Raw genomic sequence first — 20,206 nt, forward strand, 5'->3', positions numbered from 1 at the left:
CCTACTTTACAGTTTTTACAAAGTATTCTTACTTGTACCATCTGATTTAATGCCACCAGCAACCCTATAAGGTGTTGTCATGATCACCAAATGGCTGAAGAAATGGACCGATAGCATGATTAGAAAAAGGCAATAATGGAATTGAACTTCAGTCTTCTGGGGCTTTGTCATGAATCAGCAGCTGCTGGCGGGCCAAATACAAATCAGACATCGGGGCCCTCCCTCACAGAGCTTTGAGAGCTGCACCCCAGTACTTCTCAAACGTTTATGTCAATGTACCCTAATGGCAGAAGTCATGAGGGCACACCCCTAGGGATCTGGGGACCTCACAAAAAGAGGACAACCCAAGCATCATTTCAGAGAAATCCATTATGAGCTTACAAATCCAGGTGAATGTCACCCCTAAGTACATTAAGAGGATTTTTCTCTTTCAAAAGAATCAAGCAAATCTGATGCTTCAGAAAGAGGCCCCCTGAGTCCTGTGGCACCCCAGATTGACAGGATCTGGGCAAGATTCAAGCTGTGAAGTTCAGTTGCCCAGGATTTATCCCACAGAAGATAAGCACATCTCCCTCCAGAGAGTAGTGACTGAAAGGTGCTCTGGTCCCAGAATCCTAGGGAATTCTAAGGTGAGATCCAGACTCAGAAATCAATTGTTAAGTGTCTCTAGAGAATAGAAACCCAGGAAAAAACCAAACCGAACCCGTTCTCCCAATGGTCACCCAGAGATACTGTCAACATTTTGAGCTCACTGGTGAAGTGCAGGCTTTTTAGGTAGGCAACGTCTAAGTAAAGGGGGGAAGGGGAACCAGAAACCTCCCAGGCAGTACTGACAGTTCCCGAGGGATTGTGACACCTCCCAGGGGGATTGGGACAGTTTGGAATGGGATTGTGAGGTGACAACATTCCACTCCTTCCTACCAATGTCAGAGTCACTGCAACACTGTGGGGAAGTGGAGCACAGAGCCAGGACCGAGGTCCTTGGAGACGGGAACGCAGGGGACCCAGGGAGCCCAGGAAGGTCTGGTTTGGGGTAGCAGGAGGCCAGGGCTGAGTCCAGGTGGGGAGCCCTGGAAGTAACCTTACTGGCCAAAGTCACCCGGGGACAGCCGGCAAGGGCAGGGTCTGGGCAGCTGAGGGGGCAGGGATGGCTGAGAAGACTTTGGTGGGGGGAGTCAAGAGGCACAGAGGGGCAATCCCCGTGTGCCTCAGAAGTGACACCGAGTCCTGCCCCTGTCCCACCATAGGAGGGGCCTCGGGCTGGCTCTGGCGATGCGACCCAGCATGTTATACCTTCTTCTTGGCCCTCGCCAATTTCTCCTGTCGGATTTCCTCCGACATTTCGGGGCAGGGAAAAGGAAAGGGGTACTTCCGCCTTATCATGGCTAAGCACTGGACAGTCACTCCCTCCAGCTAAGGCACGGACCAGCGACTGAGCCAGAGCAGCTGGGAGCGGCCGGTGCTAGGCAACAGGTAGGTGGGCGTGGCCTCAATGCTCACAGCCCATTGGTGGATGAGAAAGATGGACGGAATGGGGGCGTGGCCAGAACCCAGGGAAGGGTGGGGTCACAATGAAAGCCGGCCCCGCCCACCCCAGGGAGGGGCCCCTGGGGGAAAGGGGCGGGGCTGTCACTCGGTGCCCATGCAGCTTCTGTGTGACCCTTCACGGTGGCCGTCACAGAATCTGAGGCACCTGGCAGAGCAGAGAGGCTGTTCTCCAGCCCCCGCCCTGGACCCTCCTGTTCCCGTTCAACCCCTGACCTGGGGCCTCAGGACCCAGGGCTCAGGAGGTGGGCGAGGAATGGACAGCAGGGAAAAGTGTGTCACTTCACAGTCCCTTTCCAGACTCCTCACAGCTCTGCCCCAGACTTTCTCATCCCAGAAACCGCCTCCAAAGACCCCCGTCCAGTCCTCCAGATGCTTCTCCACTCGCCCCCTTCCTCAAGGGGGTCTTCACTGATCCCGGGAGCTGAAAATAGGTGTAGCTGGCAGCAGTAGCTTTCCTGTCGGGGAAGGCCTTGAGGAGGGGCCTGAGACTTTGGGGAGTGGTTGGAAACCCAGAGGCACGTCTGGAAACCCGGACCCAGGGAAACTGAGCACCTCCTGTCTCCCGGTGTGGCTGGTGTTTTCCACAAGACATTCTGTGTGTTGTGGAGAAGAACATGGAGCATGAGGAGACACGCCAAGGGTTCCTACAAGTCAGCGTAAAATCTGCCTGAGTCTCAAAGTGCCTGGGACAGAATGTTTCCCCAGAGGGACAGGGCTGCTGATTGGTCCCTGATGGACTTTGGATGTGTCGTCCCCTCCAAAGCGCATGTGGAAATCTCATCTCCAATGTGGCAGTGTGGAAAGTGATTGAGTCATGAGGGCGGATCCCTCATGAATGGATTCATGCTCTCCCTGGGGGAGGAGGATTAATGCGTGAGTTCTCGCTCTATGAGTTCTCGCGAGAGCTGATTGTTTAAAGGACCCTGGCACCTCCCTTCTCTCTCTTGCTTCCTCTCACCATGTGATCTGCTTGTGCTCGTCAGCTGCCGCCACTTTCCGCCACGAGTAGAAGCAGCCTGAGGCCCATGCCAGATGCAGCTGTCCCAGAATCGTAAGCCAAATAAACCTCTGTTCTTTATAAATTACCCAGTGTCGGGTATCATTTTAAAGCTGCAGGGCATGGAGGCTAAAGCAGCAAGCCGAAGCCTCCAAAGGTCACGAGTGGATTTGCCACAGTCTTTCATGCTTGACTAGAGCTACCCACTAGACTTTCCATCAGAGTCTCTGATGGGCCTTCCCTGAGGAAGACAGAAGAAGCAGAGCTGGACGAGCCTCATTACAAGTGCGTGTGTGTAGAGAGAGCGGAGAGAGAAGGGGGCAGAAGCCATCCCTGAAGGTGTAATGCCTGAGGATTTTCCGAAATGGGTGCAATACGTCAATCCACAGACTCAAGAAACTCCAAGTAGATTGGCAAACCCCAACTAGGATTAAAAAAGAAAGGAGGAGAAAATCATACTAAAGTCCATTATAGTTAAATTGCTAAAAGGAATTAGATAAAGTCAAATTTCTTCTCTAAAGCAAATTCATTCCCTTATATGTCATTACTAAACAAAAAAATTAAAATATTCTAAAACTATTTATTCATCATAAGAAATTAAGAAAATAATAAGAAACCAAAGATTCACAGGAGAATGGATATACTAAACATAAAAAAAAAAAAATCAGATTATCAGGAGAAAATGGTAGAATTGACAGATTAATAAATCTGAAAGCTTGTTATTTGAATCATAAAGATCCATCAAAAAACATGCCCTCACTGTCAGTGTTTATTTTTATTAAATAAATTTGATTCAAATAAAAATACACAAATGTGGGAGTGAAAAAAAATGATGTGCCTACAGATCCCAAGGAAACTATGAAAATAAGGATACCTAAGAAATAAACATTTCATAAATAAATTTGATATTTGAAAGTAAAAGTTAACTTCCTGACCAAGTATAAATTATAAAACTTGACAAAGGGACCCTTATTTGGCCTGCCCCTATTGCTGCCTGGGTTGGCCTGGCCTGGCACTAAGGGAACCGATGGCCTCACCTGCAGCTAAGGGTCCCCCTGATCAGGCTTGCCATAACCGGACTTGGAATGTAAGTGTCCAGTTGTAATGTAACTGGACTTGACTTTTGGCACCTAATCTGTCACCTCAGTGGCTGTACAGAGACCGCTTCCCACTGAAGAAAAATATCTGGTGTCTTCCAAGGTCACAGGTGACAAATGTGACCCATGGCAGTCTTACAAGTTAAAATGTCTGGCTGGGCCGAGAAGCCCCCAGCCTCCGTAACTCCTATGTAACTCTCAGCTTAAACACCTTCCATGATACCGCTGATCTGGTTTGGGGCCTGGTGGGTTTATACTCTCTTGGCACTCTATAGGTTCCCAACTTCCAAAAACATATCATATGCTTGTCAGTTGATGAATGAATAAATAAAATATGGTGCATCGACACACTGGAATATGACCCACCCATGAAAAGGATCAAGGCTCTGACACACGCTACCACGTGGGCAAACCTTGAACACATCACGCTCAGTGAAAGACGCCAGACACAAAAGGCCACACAGTGTAGGATTCCATTTATATGAACGCGCCAGTCCACGAGACCGAAAGTGGGTTCGTGGTTGCCAGGGGCTGGGGGAGGGGATGGGAGAGTGACTTTTAATGGATGTGGGATTTCTTTGTAGGGTGATGAAGATGTTCTGGAATCTGATAGTGGTGATGGTTATACAACCCTGTGTATATAAAACCACTAAAACCCACTGAATTTCATGCTTTCAGTGAGTGAATTGTATGGTATATGAACTATCGCTCCAGGAAGCTGTTATTAATTTTAAAAGCACCATAATTGCAATGAAACGTTTGGTTAGGATCTGTCTGTCTGATTCTAAGTTCCTGGAGGTCTGGTATAATGTGAGTTTTACTCAGTACCGCATCCTCCAAAGGCCGAGCCCATAGTAGGTGGCTCATTAAATCTCTCAAAACGAGCTACTTTTATACCAGGGTCTCTCCCCCTTGGCACTGCGGACCTTGTGGCTGGATCACGCTCTGTGGTTTGGCTGTCCTGCACGTGCTGAGCAGCGTCCCTGGCCTCCACCTACTCCATGCCAGGAGCACCCTCCTCGTCGGTCCTGACAACTACAGATGTCGCCCGACATTGCCTAGTGTCCTCTGGGGGCAAATTGCCCATGGCTGTGAAACATCCATTTAGAGGTACCAAGGTTTTGAATTTGGGGTGCTGCGTGGGACTTTAGAAGTCGCCACGTAAAGGCTGGCCCCCAGGGGGACGCCGCAGGGACATGCAGGCCTTGGCTGTGTCAGCAAAACCTCACCCAGCCAGGAGGTGGTGAGCAGGGCTCCCAAACCCACCCGACCGGGGCAAAAGGTAAAGCCACCCTCTACCAAGAGGGGCCGCAGGCAGAAGGGGACGGGCAGGTGAGCCCACAGGACCGAAGGACCAGCTCCCGAGAGGGGAGCCTCAAAGACCGCCTTCACGGCCGGCCTGGGGTGCAGCGACCCCACCTCCGAGAGGTCAACGGGAAGACGGGCTGAGGAAGGGGCGGGGCCACGACGCAGGGCGGGGCGGGAGGCAGAGACCCCGGAGGCAGAGTCATTGAAAGGAAGGTCCCGTCTCCGAGTCGGGGCGGAGCTTGTGGCGTGGGCGGGGCTTGAAGAGAGAGCGGGCGTCTGACTGGGGAAGGAGGAGGGACTCCGGGTAAGGGGCGGGGCCTGCAGCTCCGGGAGTGTCCGTGACGTCACGGGCCGGCGGCGCTCGGGGGACTCGCGAAGATGGCGGCGGGCGGTTATTTTAGCTTCGCGCGGGCGCCGGGTCTTAACTCAGGTAAAGGCCCCGCAGCGCCGCCCGCGCCCGGCCCGGCCCTCCTTCCGCCCCGAGCCGCGCCGCGAGGAGCCGGCGGGGCGGCGTCTTGTGCGAACCGGCTCCGATGGCCGCAGAGCGCACTCGTGTCTGTCACGGGGGGCAAGAAGGGGCTCCTGACGTGGGAGCGGGCGCCGGGCCTGTGGGGGGAATGGAGCCCGAACCGTGCGGGTGGAAGTCAGTCCCTGAGGGGACCGCCCCGAGGAGGCTCCGGCGCCAGCTGAAGCAGGGACAGGAGACAGACGGGAGGGCGCCCGGCCGGGCGGGGGAGGGGCGCGAGCTGACCCCTGATGATGGGGAGGAGGCGGGGGAGGGGCGCGAGCTGACCCCTGATGGGGGAGGGGCGGGAACTGACCCCTGATGCTGGACGGGGGGCGGGAGCTGAGCCCTGATGATGGGGGAGGGGCGGGAGCTGACCCCTGATGATGGGGAGGAGGCGGGGGAGGGGCGGGAGCTGACCCCTGATGATGGGGGAGCGGCGGGAGCTGACCCCTGATGGGGAGGGGCGGGAACTGACCCCTGGTGATGGGGAAGGGGTGGGAGCTGACCCCTGATGATGGGGGAGGGGCGGGAGCTGACCCCTGGTGATGAGGGGCCCTTTATGGGAAGTTTATTGGCCCCCCCAGCTAGAGCAGAATAGGGTGGGCACAGATCTCGGAGAGCCCAAGTGCTGGGGTGAGGGGCCTGATCTCTTTCCTACAGGAAAGTTGTTTTCATCACATCTCCCCCCTCTTTTGTTAACACTTTGTGAGTAGAACAGGGGGCCTGGGTGGGTTCCTCCCTGGCATCCACCTCTTCCCTGGGGGAGTTCCCTGGGGCTCCCAGAGTCTGTGGCAAGAGCTTCACGTGGGGATCTGGTGCCCCAGAAGGTGTCAGAACAAGGGCAGTCCTTGCTCCATGTGGCCGCTGCAGGAGGGGTCTTCCAGACCCACACTCGGGTCACTCCCTGCTCTGTCTTCCCACCGAGTGGGAACCAGGAGTGGCAAGGCCTGGGGGCAGCCTCAGGCCCTGCTGGCCATTCACAGGCTGTGTCTCCACAGGGGCGGCTGACGGGGCTGGGTGGAGAGGACCTTCCCACCATCATCATCGTGGCCCACTACGACGCGTTCGGGTGGCCCCGGTATGTATGTGTGTCCCCCACGGGGCCGGACCCCATCTCGGTTCAGTCTGCAGATGCACCCACAGTGAGGGCCCTTGACCCGCCTACTCAGGTCCCATGAGGACCCTCTGGGTGGGTGTCATCGTGTCACTGACATGGAGGGTTTCCAAAATGGGTATAATACGTCAATCCACAGATTGAAGAACCAAACCCCAACTGGGAATAAAAAAGAAAAGAAAAAATCATACTAAAGTCCATCGTAGTTAAATTGCTGAAACGAAGGAGATAAAGTCAAATTTCTTTTCTAAAGCAAATTCCCACCCGTATATGTCATGATTACATAATAAATATCAAACTCTTCTAGAACTACTTATTCATCATAAGAAAATCACGACAAACCTAAGATTCACAGGAGAATGGATATACTGAACACACACAGAAAAATGAAATCAAATGATCCAGAGAGGGGAAATGACAGAATGGACAGACTAATAAATCTGAAAGCTGTTTATCTGAAAAATAAAAATCAAACAAAAACCATGTATTCACTTTCAGTCTTTATTTTAATTAAATAAATATGACTCAAACAAAAATACACAAATGTGGGAGTGGAGAAAAACGTAAAGTAGATTCTGAAGAAACTACAAAAATAAGGATAATTATTAAAATAGATATTTTATGAATAAGTTTGATACTTGAATGAAAAAGAAAATTTTCTGGCCAAGTATAAATGATAAAACATTGCTAAGTGCCTCCCCCCCCCCCCAGCCAACTCTCTGGACTGCCTTTCCACTAAGGACTCCCCTCGAATGGCCTACCTCAGGGCCCCCTTGGCTTGATTGGTGCTAACGGCCCCCTTCTGCTAAGAGCCTGCCAGGCCTGCCCCAAGTGCTTCCTTGGCCTGGTCTGGCCACCTAGGGGCCCCCTGGCCTGGCACTATGGGCCCCTGTTCTAGCCTACTTGTCACTCAGGGCCTCCATGGCCCGACCTACTATTCAGGACCCCCCCCACTGCTAAGGGCCCCCTTCCGCTAAGGGCCTGCCAGGCCTGCCCCAAGTGCTTCCTTGGCCTGCCCCAGCATTAAGGGGCCCCCTGACTGGCCTGCCCAAGGGACCAATTCTACTGGTCTTCCCCTATGGGTCCCTGAGGCTGGAATACTGGTGAGGGCACCCTGCTGCTTTCTTTCTTTCTTTCTTTTTTCTTTTTGTTTTCTTACATATTTATTTTTGGTTTTTCTTTTATGGTTTTTTTTTTTTTTCTTTTTCTCTCTTTTAGTATTTTTCCTGTTTTTTTTTTTTTGTTGTTGTTGTTGCTGTTGTTTGTCTGTTTTGCATTTTTTGATTTTTGTATATTTCTGTACATTTTTGTACATTTTTTAGGGGGTTTCTTCTTTTGGATTTTTATTTATTTATTTATTTATTGTTAGGGTTTTCTTCTGTGTGGATTTTTTTTTTGCAGGGTTTTTCTTTTTGTGGGAGTTTACTTCTCGGGGAGTTTTTGGTTTTCTTCTTTTGGGGGGTTTTCTTTTTGGGGGGGTTCTCTTTTGGAGTTTTCCTTTTGTTGGGGTTTTCGTCTTTGGGGGTTTCTTCTTTTGGGGCTTTTTGGGGGGTTTTCTTGTTTTCCTGGGGGGTTTTCTTCTTTCTATTGGAGTTTTTTCTATTTGGGTGTTTTTTTCTTTTACGGGGTTTTTCTTTTTGTTAGGATTTCCTTCTTTGGGGGTTCTCTTTTTGGGGTGCATGGTTTCTTCTTTTTGTTGAGGTTTTCTTTTCTGGAAGTTTTTCTTCTTTTCAGAGGTTTTCTTCTTGTAGAGACTTTTCTTGTGTTGTGGGGGGGTGGTCTTCTGTGTGTGTAGGTGGTTGTTCTTGTTCATTGGGAATGTTCTTCTTGGGGCTTCCTATTGCTGGCACTTTCTTCTTTGTTACTGGGGTGTTCTTCTTGTGGGATTCTTCTTTTATTGTGGGTTTTTTTCGCTTTGTGTGCTGTGGTGTCTGCTGCGGGGGGGTTGCTACTTTTCCAGTTTTCTTTTGGGCGGTTTCTTTTCTGAGAGGTTATCTTCTTATCAGTGGGGTTTTATTTTTGTTGGGGTTTCCTTCATGTGGGGTGGTTTCTGCTTTTTGTTGGGGTTTTCTTATTTTGGGGGGATTTTTCTTCTTTCTGTTGGGGTTCTCTTCTTTTTGTTGGGGTTGTCTTCTTTTGGATTTTGTTTTTTTCTTCTTTTGGGCAGTTTTTCTTTATGTTTGGGTTTTATTCTTTTTGTAAAGGTTTTCTTCCTTTTTGGGGGGTGTTTTCTTCTGTGTGTTTTTTTTTCTGGGTTGTGTGTTTTCTTCTTTTTGGTGTTTTCTGGATATCTTCTTTCAAGTATTTTCTGCATGTCATCGTCTTTTGGGTGTTCTCTTCTTTTCGGTGTTTTCTCAGTGTTTTCTTCTTTTGGGGGTTTTCTGGGTGCTATCATCTTTAGGATGCTCTCCGGGTGTTGTCTCTTTTTGGGTGTTCTCTGGATGTCTTCTTTTGAGTATTTTCAGGGCATTGTCTTCTTCTTTTCAGTGTTTTCTGGGTGCTGTCTTCTTTTTTTTGTTTTTTTCCTTTTTTAATTTTTTTTTTCCTTTTTTCCTTTTTTTGTTTTTTTTGGATTTTTCGTTTTTTTTTTTAAAGAACAGGGGTCTTAACATGATAAAAGGGTGACTGGGAAGGAGTGGCAGGGACAGGGTGGCAGGGACAGGGTGGAAGGAAGAGGGTGGCAGAGACATGGTGGCAAGGACAGGGTAGCAGGAACTGGGAGGGGGCAGAGCCCTGGGCCCCACATCTCAGATGTCCATGATGTTACTGTCACAATACTTTTCTGCTCGATAAAACAATGGAAAGCAGAGATTGTTGCTGAAGCCTTGGTTCTCCTGGCATTTCTGTATGTTCTGCGGCAGCTGTGTGGTCAGAAGGAAGGGAGCAATGAATAGTCAGAGGACTGCAGTGCATGACTGGGGTCACCTGTCCCCCCGGCTGGAGCTGCCTCTGTGCTGGCTCTGGAACCCCCCTCAGAGGCTGGTGCCTGTCTCCTAGCCCTTCCTGAATGGGGCAGCGATTCCCATCTCCTTTAGGTCTCCCAGCTTCTCACGAAGCTGGCCCAACTTCTCAGCCAGCTCCATCTTCACGTGCTGCCCTGAATGCAGTGCACTGGGGACCTCCATGTTCTAATTGGTCTGGATGGAGAGAAGCAGTCGGTGGCCACCTGATGCAGCCGGAGACCCACGGCACAGGGAAGGGGCACGGCACAGGCACACAGGGGGCCCTCCCTGTACCATTTCGTGTGAGGTCTCCAGCACCCCATTTTAGAGGTGGGGGAACAAAGGCCCAGGGGGTTTGTGCGGAGGACACGCAGGCAGAATGGGTGACACGCCAGCCCGATGACGCGAGCCTGCAGCTCAGCTTGAAGTGTGCACCTGCCCAGAGCACAGGGGCATAAGCCGTGTAAGGAGTGGCTGCAGGAGGGTCAGGCTGCCACCTTCCTCTCTACCCCACAACCATAAAACCAACCCCCTGGGCTGCAGCCACTCACTTGGTTTGGCAGGAGCTTGGATGTTGCGAGCGTTTTCGCCTGGACCTGTAAGGCCGCCTTCTCCATTTCAAGGACGCGAATCTTGCCCTTCAGCTGGGCCTGCTGGGCCTTGAGGACTTCATAGTTGTTCCTGTGGCCAGAGGTGGTGGAGAATGTAAAGAACGAGGAACAGAAAGGACGACTTTTGCCATCAATGCACTGACTTTGCCACACAACCAGAGGACTATGGCATGGGAAGGGGACACCTGGACTCTCAAGTGCCTGTCCACAGAGAGGACATGAATTGCCTGAGGCCACACACGAGTCACTGGCACAGCTGGGGCCACAGCTAGGCTCTGCACGTGTCCAAAGCTGTGCGTCCCCCTCATCGTGCTCACCTCTACCCTCCCACCTCCCACCACATCACCCGTGCCGAGGACCCCCCAGACCTGCCACCCACCGTCCCCCTCCTACTTGTTGTCCTCCAGCTGAAGGAAGAGGGCATCTCGCTCGCTCTTGAGGTTGCGGTAGGACTGCAAATACAGAAAGGCAAAGTCAGGATTCGGCAGGGAGAAGATGGAGTCGGGGCACACGAACACCGACACCTACAGCAACCGTTCAGCGGTGACCTTTCCTCCCCCTGAATCACACTTGACACCTTTTTCAAGGCATTTCCAAGCCCATGTTCTCAGTTGCTTTTCCCAAGACCTCAGTAAGGGTGGAAGAGGCAGGGAAAGAGATCTGATTGACAGCTGGCCGACGGAGGCCCAGGGATAGCCTGTCACGTTGCCATTGTTAGGACTGTCATCACCATGGTCTGACTCTGTATTGCGTGCGGCACCAGGCACCGTGCTAACAATCCATCGAATCCTCACAACCACCACAGGAGGGAGTTACTATCGTTAGCTCCATTTTGTAGATGAAATGCAAGGTATTAGAGGTTAAGTGCTAAGATCACGTACAGCCGGGATGTGAACATCCAGGTCTATCTAATTCTCTAAGCCCATTTTTCCCCCTGGGGGTGGAGGCGCAAGCGTGAGGGCAGGTGGCTGGACTCACCCTCTCGGCGTCCTCCTGCCCTGTGGAGAAGGCGGTCAGACTCCCCTGCAGCTGTTGGATCTCTTTTTCCCGGGAGTCCAGGCAGGTCCGCAGATGTTGACATTCTCCTGGAATGACAGAGGTCAAGATGGAACCCAAAGGACTCCCCTGAAGGCCTGCCAAGGCACCAGGTTGAGGGAGGAAGGCTGCCCAGATCCACACCTGCTTTCTGCCGGGCTTCCTGACGAGCATCGGCCAGGGCTCTCTCCATCTCTTCCTTTTCGGACTTTAAGATGGCATTGGTCCGAATCTGAGCCTTTGGGACAAAAGCCAAACAGGTGGTGAGAGAGGGACAGGAAGGTTCTCTAGGGCACATGAGGGATGCCATAGAGTCCACTCACCTGCAGTTGTTCCCGCAGGGAGTCCAGCTGCTGACACGGACTCTCCTTCTGTAGGAAGAGGAAAGAAACATCTCTTACCAGGGAGGCAGAGATGGAACAGCAAGGGACGGGCCCCAGGAATGCCACCAATGGCCCAGGACAGGCCCACCAGGGAGACCAGATCCTCGGGGACCCCGTGGTGCTGAGGGTGGGGTGCAGGGGGGAGCCTTCTCCAGGTTGGGAGTGGGCAGGACGAGCCTGCGGCCTCTCCATCTCAGTCTGTCCCCAAACCCGTCAGACATGGAAGGAGCGAACAAAGAAATCATGTCCCTCTTTCCACTTCATCCAGTTTCCTGGTGCCAGGTTTTCCATGTGGAGAGTCACGGGAAGGTGACTGAGGTTGTCCCCTCAGGTTCATTCCCCAGACTGGGAAGTGGTGGGGCCAGGAATGGATTTTCAAGGAAAAGCTCTCAGACCCTATGGGGACGCAAATGGACAAACTGTCCTTGAACTCCCAAGGAAAGAGAATTGGGGTCTTTGTTGGATTCAGAGCTGAACATCTGAATCCTGATTCTCTTTACATGACAACCACAGAAACCTCTAGAAATGGAGGCTGAGAAAGGAAAGACTACCCTTCTCCCAGCTTGTGATTCACAAGGGTGTATGTATTCACCATGAACCACACACTAAGGACAGGGACTGATCTTAATAGCAGGGATCCAGGAATGAAAAGGGCAGGCAAGATCCCTGTCTCCCTGATGTCTCGTGTGTGCCTAGAAATCTTTCATTCTTAGAGCTGCAAGGGACCTTTGACACCCTCTAATTCTATCTCAGGACACTCAAGCCCAGGCAGGAGAGGTGGCTTGTCCAAAACCAAAGACCAAGCAAAGCAGGAACTAAGTTAGGGTGGGAACACAGGGCTCCTGACAACTGTCAGCCTAGTGTTTCCAACAGGGCAACAGCCCAGAGCCCATGCGGCAAGGACTCAAGCAGGGGTGTCTGGAGAAAAGAGAGTGGGCAGGCAGGTCAGCAACAGGAAGAGCCATGCTGCATGGTCTGGGGTCCCTCCTGCTGAGAACTAGGCCACCGAGCACCCCATTCTCCCTTGGCACGGGAACCCCCAGCCCCTTTTCTTCAAAGCCCCAAGGGGAAATTGGAGCCCAGGATTGGCAGCGTGGAACCAGGGGACGCCACCGGACTCTTACCAGTTCCTGCACCACACTCTCTATATATTTCTTTACTGCATAGGTGGAGTCCAGGACTGCCTGCAGAACTAGGCACCGGCTCTGTGGCACATGGAGAGAGGAGGAGTTGGAGGAGGGTTGGGAGAGAGGTAGAGAGAGCGATCATTAGGGGTGGGGGTGTTGGCTGTTTCAGCTGGCAGCGTGGCCCCCAGCCCCCAGCATGGGAGGTGGTCGGGGGGCTGGCCTGGAGGGCACTTACCTCCAGCTCCTTGATGTAAGTTGAAGTCCTCAAGGCCTCCCCAGTGATGGATGATGGGGGCTGGAAGAGATGAGAGCACACATGGAGATGCTCTGCCCCTCAATGGCTAAGCCCTCTGCTGTCCTTTCTTCCTAACCTGGACCAGGCCCTCCTCCTGTAGCCCCTCTGTGCCCACTTCTCAAGGTCTCACTTCCTCATCGTCCCTCCGCTCCCGAGCACCTCTCATCCTGCACTTTTTTTTTTTTTTGGTGGTGGCCAGTACAGGGATTGAGCCCTGGGCCTTGGTGTTGTCAACACTGGGTGTCGGCTGTCTCAGTTGGCAAGGGGGTCCCCAGCCCCCAGCATGGGAGGTGGTTGGGGGCTGGCCTTGAGGGCACTTACCTCCAGCTCCTTAATGTCAGTTGAAGTCCTCAAGGCCTCCCCAGTGATGGATGATGGGGGCTGGAAGAGATGAGAGCACACATGGAGGTGCTCTGCCCCTCAATGGCTAAGCCCTCTGCTGTCCTTTCTTCCTAACCTTGACCAGCCCTCTTCCTGTAGCCCCTCTGTGCCCACTTCTCAAGGTCTCACTTCCCAATCATCCCTCCCCTCCCAAGCAGCTCTTATCCTGCACTTTTTTTTTTTTTTTGGTGGAGGCCAGTACAGGGATTGAGCCCTGGGCCTTGGTGTTGTCAACATCATCCTGTGCTTCCTGCAGCAGGATCCAATGAGACAGCCACGCTCGTGCTCCATCTGTGTGCACAGCTTCAAGGGAGAAGCTCAGAGAAGAGTCCTATGTCATATCCCGAGCAGAGGGAGACATAGGATTCAAACCCAGACTTCTTACCCAGTCCCTGACACTTCTTCCATGGTCGTTACCATTACCCCCTACTGCCCCTTGAGGCCCCCGTTCCCAGGAGCCTGACCAGCCAACACTCACCTCCTGAGGTGACTGGCACCTCCCACAAGTGCTGGGCTGGGGCCTACTGCCAGTTAGGCCCCTTTTTTGTTGGAACTCTCTTAACTGTGAAAAGGAAAAGCCGTAATATTCAGGAGATGTGGAAGCCCCTATGTTTGTCACCTACTTTACAGTTTTTACAAAGTATTCTTACTTGTACCATCTGATTTAATGCCACCAGCAACCCTATAAGGTGTTGTCATGATCACCAAATGGCTGAAGAAATGGACCGATAGCATGATTAGAAAAAGGCAATAATGGAATTGAACTTCAGTCTTCTGGGGCTTTGTCATGAATCAGCAGCTGCTGGCGGGCCAAATACAAATCAGACATCGGGGCCCTCCCTCACAGAGCTTTGAGAGCTGCACCCCAGTACTTCTCAAACGTTTATGTCAATGTACCCTAATGGCAGAAGTCATGAGGGCACACCCCTAGGGATCTGGGGACCTCACAAAAAGAGGACAACCCAAGCATCATTTCAGAGAAATCCATTATGAGCTTACAAATCCAGGTGAATGTCACCCCTAAGTACATTAAGAGGATTTTTCTCTTTCAAAAGAATCAAGCAAATCTGATGCTTCAGAAAGAGGCCCCCTGAGTCCTGTGGCACCCCAGATTGACAGGATCTGGGCAAGATTCAAGCTGTGAAGTTCAGTTGCCCAGGATTTATCCCACAGAAGATAAGCACATCTCCCTCCAGAGAGTAGTGACTGAAAGGTGCTCTGGTCCCAGAATCCTAGGGAATTCTAAGGTGAGATCCAGACTCAGAAATCAATTGTTAAGTGTCTCTAGAGAATAGAAACCCAGGAAAAAACCAAACCGAACCCGTTCTCCCAATGGTCACCCAGAGATACTGTCAACATTTTGAGCTCACTGGTGAAGTGCAGGCTTTTTAGGTAGGCAACGTCTAAGTAAAGGGGGGAAGGGGAACCAGAAACCTCCCAGGCAGTACTGACAGTTCCCGAGGGATTGTGACACCTCCCAGGGGGATTGGGACAGTTTGGAATGGGATTGTGAGGTGACAACATTCCACTCCTTCCTACCAATGTCAGAGTCACTGCAACACTGTGGGGAAGTGGAGCACAGAGCCAGGACCGAGGTCCTTGGAGACGGGAACGCAGGGGACCCAGGGAGCCCAGGAAGGTCTGGTTTGGGGTAGCAGGAGGCCAGGGCTGAGTCCAGGTGGGGAGCCCTGGAAGTAACCTTACTGGCCAAAGTCACCCGGGGACAGCCGGCAAGGGCAGGGTCTGGGCAGCTGAGGGGGCAGGGATGGCTGAGAAGACTTTGGTGGGGGGAGTCAAGAGGCACAGAGGGGCAATCCCCGTGTGCCTCAGAAGTGACACCGAGTCCTGCCCCTGTCCCACCATAGGAGGGGCCTCGGGCTGGCTCTGGCGATGCGACCCAGCATGTTATACCTTCTTCTTGGCCCTCGCCAATTTCTCCTGTCGGATTTCCTCCGACATTTCGGGGCAGGGAAAAGGAAAGGGGTACTTCCGCCTTATCATGGCTAAGCACTGGACAGTCACTCCCTCCAGCTAAGGCACGGACCAGCGACTGAGCCAGAGCAGCTGGGAGCGGCCGGTGCTAGGCAACAGGTAGGTGGGCGTGGCCTCAATGCTCACAGCCCATTGGTGGATGAGAAAGATGGACGGAATGGGGGCGTGGCCAGAACCCAGGGAAGGGTGGGGTCACAATGAAAGCCGGCCCCGCCCACCCCAGGGAGGGGCCCCTGGGGGAAAGGGGCGGGGCTGTCACTCGGTGCCCATGCAGCTTCTGTGTGACCCTTCACGGTGGCCGTCACAGAATCTGAGGCACCTGGCAGAGCAGAGAGGCTGTTCTCCAGCCCCCGCCCTGGACCCTCCTGTTCCCGTTCAACCCCTGACCTGGGGCCTCAGGACCCAGGGCTCAGGAGGTGGGCGAGGAATGGACAGCAGGGAAAAGTGTGTCACTTCACAGTCCCTTTCCAGACTCCTCACAGCTCTGCCCCAGACTTTCTCATCCCAGAAACCGCCTCCAAAGACCCCCGTCCAGTCCTCCAGATGCTTCTCCACTCGCCCCCTTCCTCAAGGGGGTCTTCACTGATCCCGGGAGCTGAAAATAGGTGTAGCTGGCAGCAGTAGCTTTCCTGTCGGGGAAGGCCTTGAGGAGGGGCCTGAGACTTTGGGGAGTGGTTGGAAACCCAGAGGCACGTCTGGAAACCCGGACCCAGGGAAACTGAGCACCTCCTGTCTCCCGGTGTGGCTGGTGTTTTCCACAAGACATTCTGTGTGTTGTGGAGAAGAACATGGAGCATGAGGAGACACGCCAAGGGTTCCTACAAGTCAGCGTAAAATCTGCCTGAGTCTCAAAGTGCCTGGGACAGAATGTTTCCCCAGAGGGACAGGGCTGCTGATTGGTCCCTGATGGACTTTGGATGTGTCGTCCCCTCCAAAGCGCATGTGGAAATCTCATCTCCAATGTGGCAGTGTGGAAAGTGATTGAGTCATGAGGGCGGATCCCTCATGAATGGATTCATGCTCTCCCTGGGGGAGGGGGATTAATGCGTGAGTTCTCGCTCTATGAGTTCTCGCGAGAGCTGATTGTTTAAAGGACCCTGGCACCTCCCTTCTCTCTCTTGCTTCCTCTCACCATGTGATCTGCTTGTGCTCGTCAGCTGCCGCCACTTTCCGCCACGAGTAGAAGCAGCCTGAGGCCCATGCCAGATGCAGCTGTCCCAGAATCGTAAGCCAAATAAACCTCTGTTCTTTATAAATTACCCAGTGTCGGGTATCATTTTAAAGCTGCAGGGCATGGAGGCTAAAGCAGCAAGCCGAAGCCTCCAAAGGTCACGAGTGGATTTGCCACAGTCTTTCATGCTTGACTAGAGCTACCCACTAGACTTTCCATCAGAGTCTCTGATGGGCCTTCCCTGAGGAAGACAGAAGAAGCAGAGCTGGACGAGCCTCATTACAAGTGCGTGTGTGTAGAGAGAGCAGAGAGAGAAGGGGGCAGAAGCCATCCCTGAAGGTGTAATGCCTGAGGATTTTCCGAAATGGGTGCAATACGTCAATCCACAGACTCAAGAAACTCCAAGTAGATTGGCAAACCCCAACTAGGATTAAAAAAGAAAGGAGGAGAAAATCATACTAAAGTCCATTATAGTTAAATTGCTAAAAGGAATTAGATAAAGTCAAATTTCTTCTCTAAAGCAAATTCATTCCCTTATATGTCATTACTAAACAAAAAAATTAAAATATTCTAAAACTATTTATTCATCATAAGAAATTAAGAAAATAATAAGAAACCAAAGATTCACAGGAGAATGGATATACTAAACATAAAAAAAAAAAAATCAGATTATCAGGAGAAAATGGTAGAATTGACAGATTAATAAATCTGAAAGCTTGTTATTTGAATCATAAAGATCCATCAAAAAACATGCCCTCACTGTCAGTGTTTATTTTTATTAAATAAATTTGATTCAAATAAAAATACACAAATGTGGGAGTGAAAAAAAATGATGTGCCTACAGATCCCAAGGAAACTATGAAAATAAGGATACCTAAGAAATAAACATTTCATAAATAAATTTGATATTTGAAAGTAAAAGTTAACTTCCTGACCAAGTATAAATTATAAAACTTGACAAAGGGACCCTTATTTGGCCTGCCCCTATTGCTGCCTGGGTTGGCCTGGCCTGGCACTAAGGGAACCGATGGCCTCACCTGCAGCTAAGGGTCCCCCTGATCAGGCTTGCCATAACCGGACTTGGAATGTAAGTGTCCAGTTGTAATGTAACTGGACTTGACTTTTGGCACCTAATCTGTCACCTCAGTGGCTGTACAGAGACCGCTTCCCACTGAAGAAAAATATCTGGTGTCTTCCAAGGTCACAGGTGACAAATGTGACCCATGGCAGTCTTACAAGTTAAAATGTCTGGCTGGGCCGAGAAGCCCCCAGCCTCCGTAACTCCTATGTAACTCTCAGCTTAAACACCTTCCATGATACCGCTGATCTGGTTTGGGGCCTGGTGGGTTTATACTCTCTTGGCACTCTATAGGTTCCCAACTTCCAAAAACATATCATATGCTTGTCAGTTGATGAATGAATAAATAAAATATGGTGCATCGACACACTGGAATATGACCCACCCATGAAAAGGATCAAGGCTCTGACACACGCTACCACGTGGGCAAACCTTGAACACATCACGCTCAGTGAAAGACGCCAGACACAAAAGGCCACACAGTGTAGGATTCCATTTATATGAACGCGCCAGTCCACGAGACCGAAAGTGGGTTCGTGGTTGCCAGGGGCTGGGGGAGGGGATGGGAGAGTGACTTTTAATGGATGTGGGATTTCTTTGTAGGGTGATGAAGATGTTCTGGAATCTGATAGTGGTGATGGTTATACAACCCTGTGTATATAAAACCACTAAAACCCACTGAATTTCATGCTTTCAGTGAGTGAATTGTATGGTATATGAACTATCGCTCCAGGAAGCTGTTATTAATTTTAAAAGCACCATAATTGCAATGAAACGTTTGGTTAGGATCTGTCTGTCTGATTCTAAGTTCCTGGAGGTCTGGTATAATGTGAGTTTTACTCAGTACCGCATCCTCCAAAGGCCGAGCCCATAGTAGGTGGCTCATTAAATCTCTCAAAACGAGCTACTTTTATACCAGGGTCTCTCCCCCTTGGCACTGCGGACCTTGTGGCTGGATCACGCTCTGTGGTTTGGCTGTCCTGCACGTGCTGAGCAGCGTCCCTGGCCTCCACCTACTCCATGCCAGGAGCACCCTCCTCGTCGGTCCTGACAACTACAGATGTCGCCCGACATTGCCTAGTGTCCTCTGGGGGCAAATTGCCCATGGCTGTGAAACATCCATTTAGAGGTACCAAGGTTTTGAATTTGGGGTGCTGCGTGGGACTTTAGAAGTCGCCACGTAAAGGCTGGCCCCCAGGGGGACGCCGCAGGGACATGCAGGCCTTGGCTGTGTCAGCAAAACCTCACCCAGCCAGGAGGTGGTGAGCAGGGCTCCCAAACCCACCCGACCGGGGCAAAAGGTAAAGCCACCCTCTACCAAGAGGGGCCGCAGGCAGAAGGGGACGGGCAGGTGAGCCCACAGGACCGAAGGACCAGCTCCCGAGAGGGGAGCCTCAAAGACCGCCTTCACGGCCGGCCTGGGGTGCAGCGACCCCACCTCCGAGAGGTCAACGGGAAGACGGGCTGAGGAAGGGGCGGGGCCACGACGCAGGGCGGGGCGGGAGGCAGAGACCCCGGAGGCAGAGTCATTGAAAGGAAGGTCCCGTCTCCGAGTCGGGGCGGAGCTTGTGGCGTGGGCGGGGCTTGAAGAGAGAGCGGGCGTCTGACTGGGGAAGGAGGAGGGACTCCGGGTAAGGGGCGGGGCCTGCAGCTCCGGGAGTGTCCGTGACGTCACGGGCCGGCGGCGCTCGGGGGACTCGCGAAGATGGCGGCGGGCGGTTATTTTAGCTTCGCGCGGGCGCCGGGTCTTAACTCAGGTAAAGGCCCCGCAGCGCCGCCCGCGCCCGGCCCGGCCCTCCTTCCGCCCCGAGCCGCGCCGCGAGGAGCCGGCGGGGCGGCGTCTTGTGCGAACCGGCTCCGATGGCCGCAGAGCGCACTCGTGTCTGTCACGGGGGGCAAGAAGGGGCTCCTGACGTGGGAGCGGGCGCCGGGCCTGTGGGGGGAATGGAGCCCGAACCGTGCGGGTGGAAGTCAGTCCCTGAGGGGACCGCCCCGAGGAGGCTCCGGCGCCAGCTGAAGCAGGGACAGGAGACAGACGGGAGGGCGCCCGGCCGGGCGGGGGAGGGGCGCGAGCTGACCCCTGATGATGGGGAGGAGGCGGGGGAGGGGCGCGAGCTGACCCCTGATGGGGGAGGGGCGGGAACTGACCCCTGATGCTGGACGGGGGGCGGGAGCTGAGCCCTGATGATGGGGGAGGGGCGGGAGCTGACCCCTGATGATGGGGAGGAGGAGGGGGAGGGGCGGGAGCTGACCCCTGATGATGGGGGAGCGGCGGGAGCTGACCCCTGATGGGGAGGGGCGGGAACTGACCCCTGGTGATGAGGGGCCCTTTATGGGAAGTTTATTGGCCCCCCAGCTAGAGCAGAATAGGGTGGGCACAGATCTCGGAGAGCCCAAGTGCTGGGGTGAGGGGCCTGATCTCTTTCCTACAGGAAAGTTGTTTTCATCACATCTCCCCCCTCTTTTGTTAACACTTTGTGAGTAGAACAGGGGGCCTGGGTGGGTTCCTCCCTGGCATCCACCTCTTCCCTGGGGGAGTTCCCTGGGGCTCCCAGAGTCTGCGGCAAGAGCTTCACGTGGGGATCTGGTGCCCCAGAAGGTGTCAGAACAAGGGCAGTC

Source organism: Cynocephalus volans, chromosome 10 (assembly GCF_027409185.1).
Source record: "Cynocephalus volans isolate mCynVol1 chromosome 10, mCynVol1.pri, whole genome shotgun sequence".
Lineage (NCBI taxonomy): Eukaryota > Metazoa > Chordata > Mammalia > Dermoptera > Cynocephalidae > Cynocephalus > Cynocephalus volans.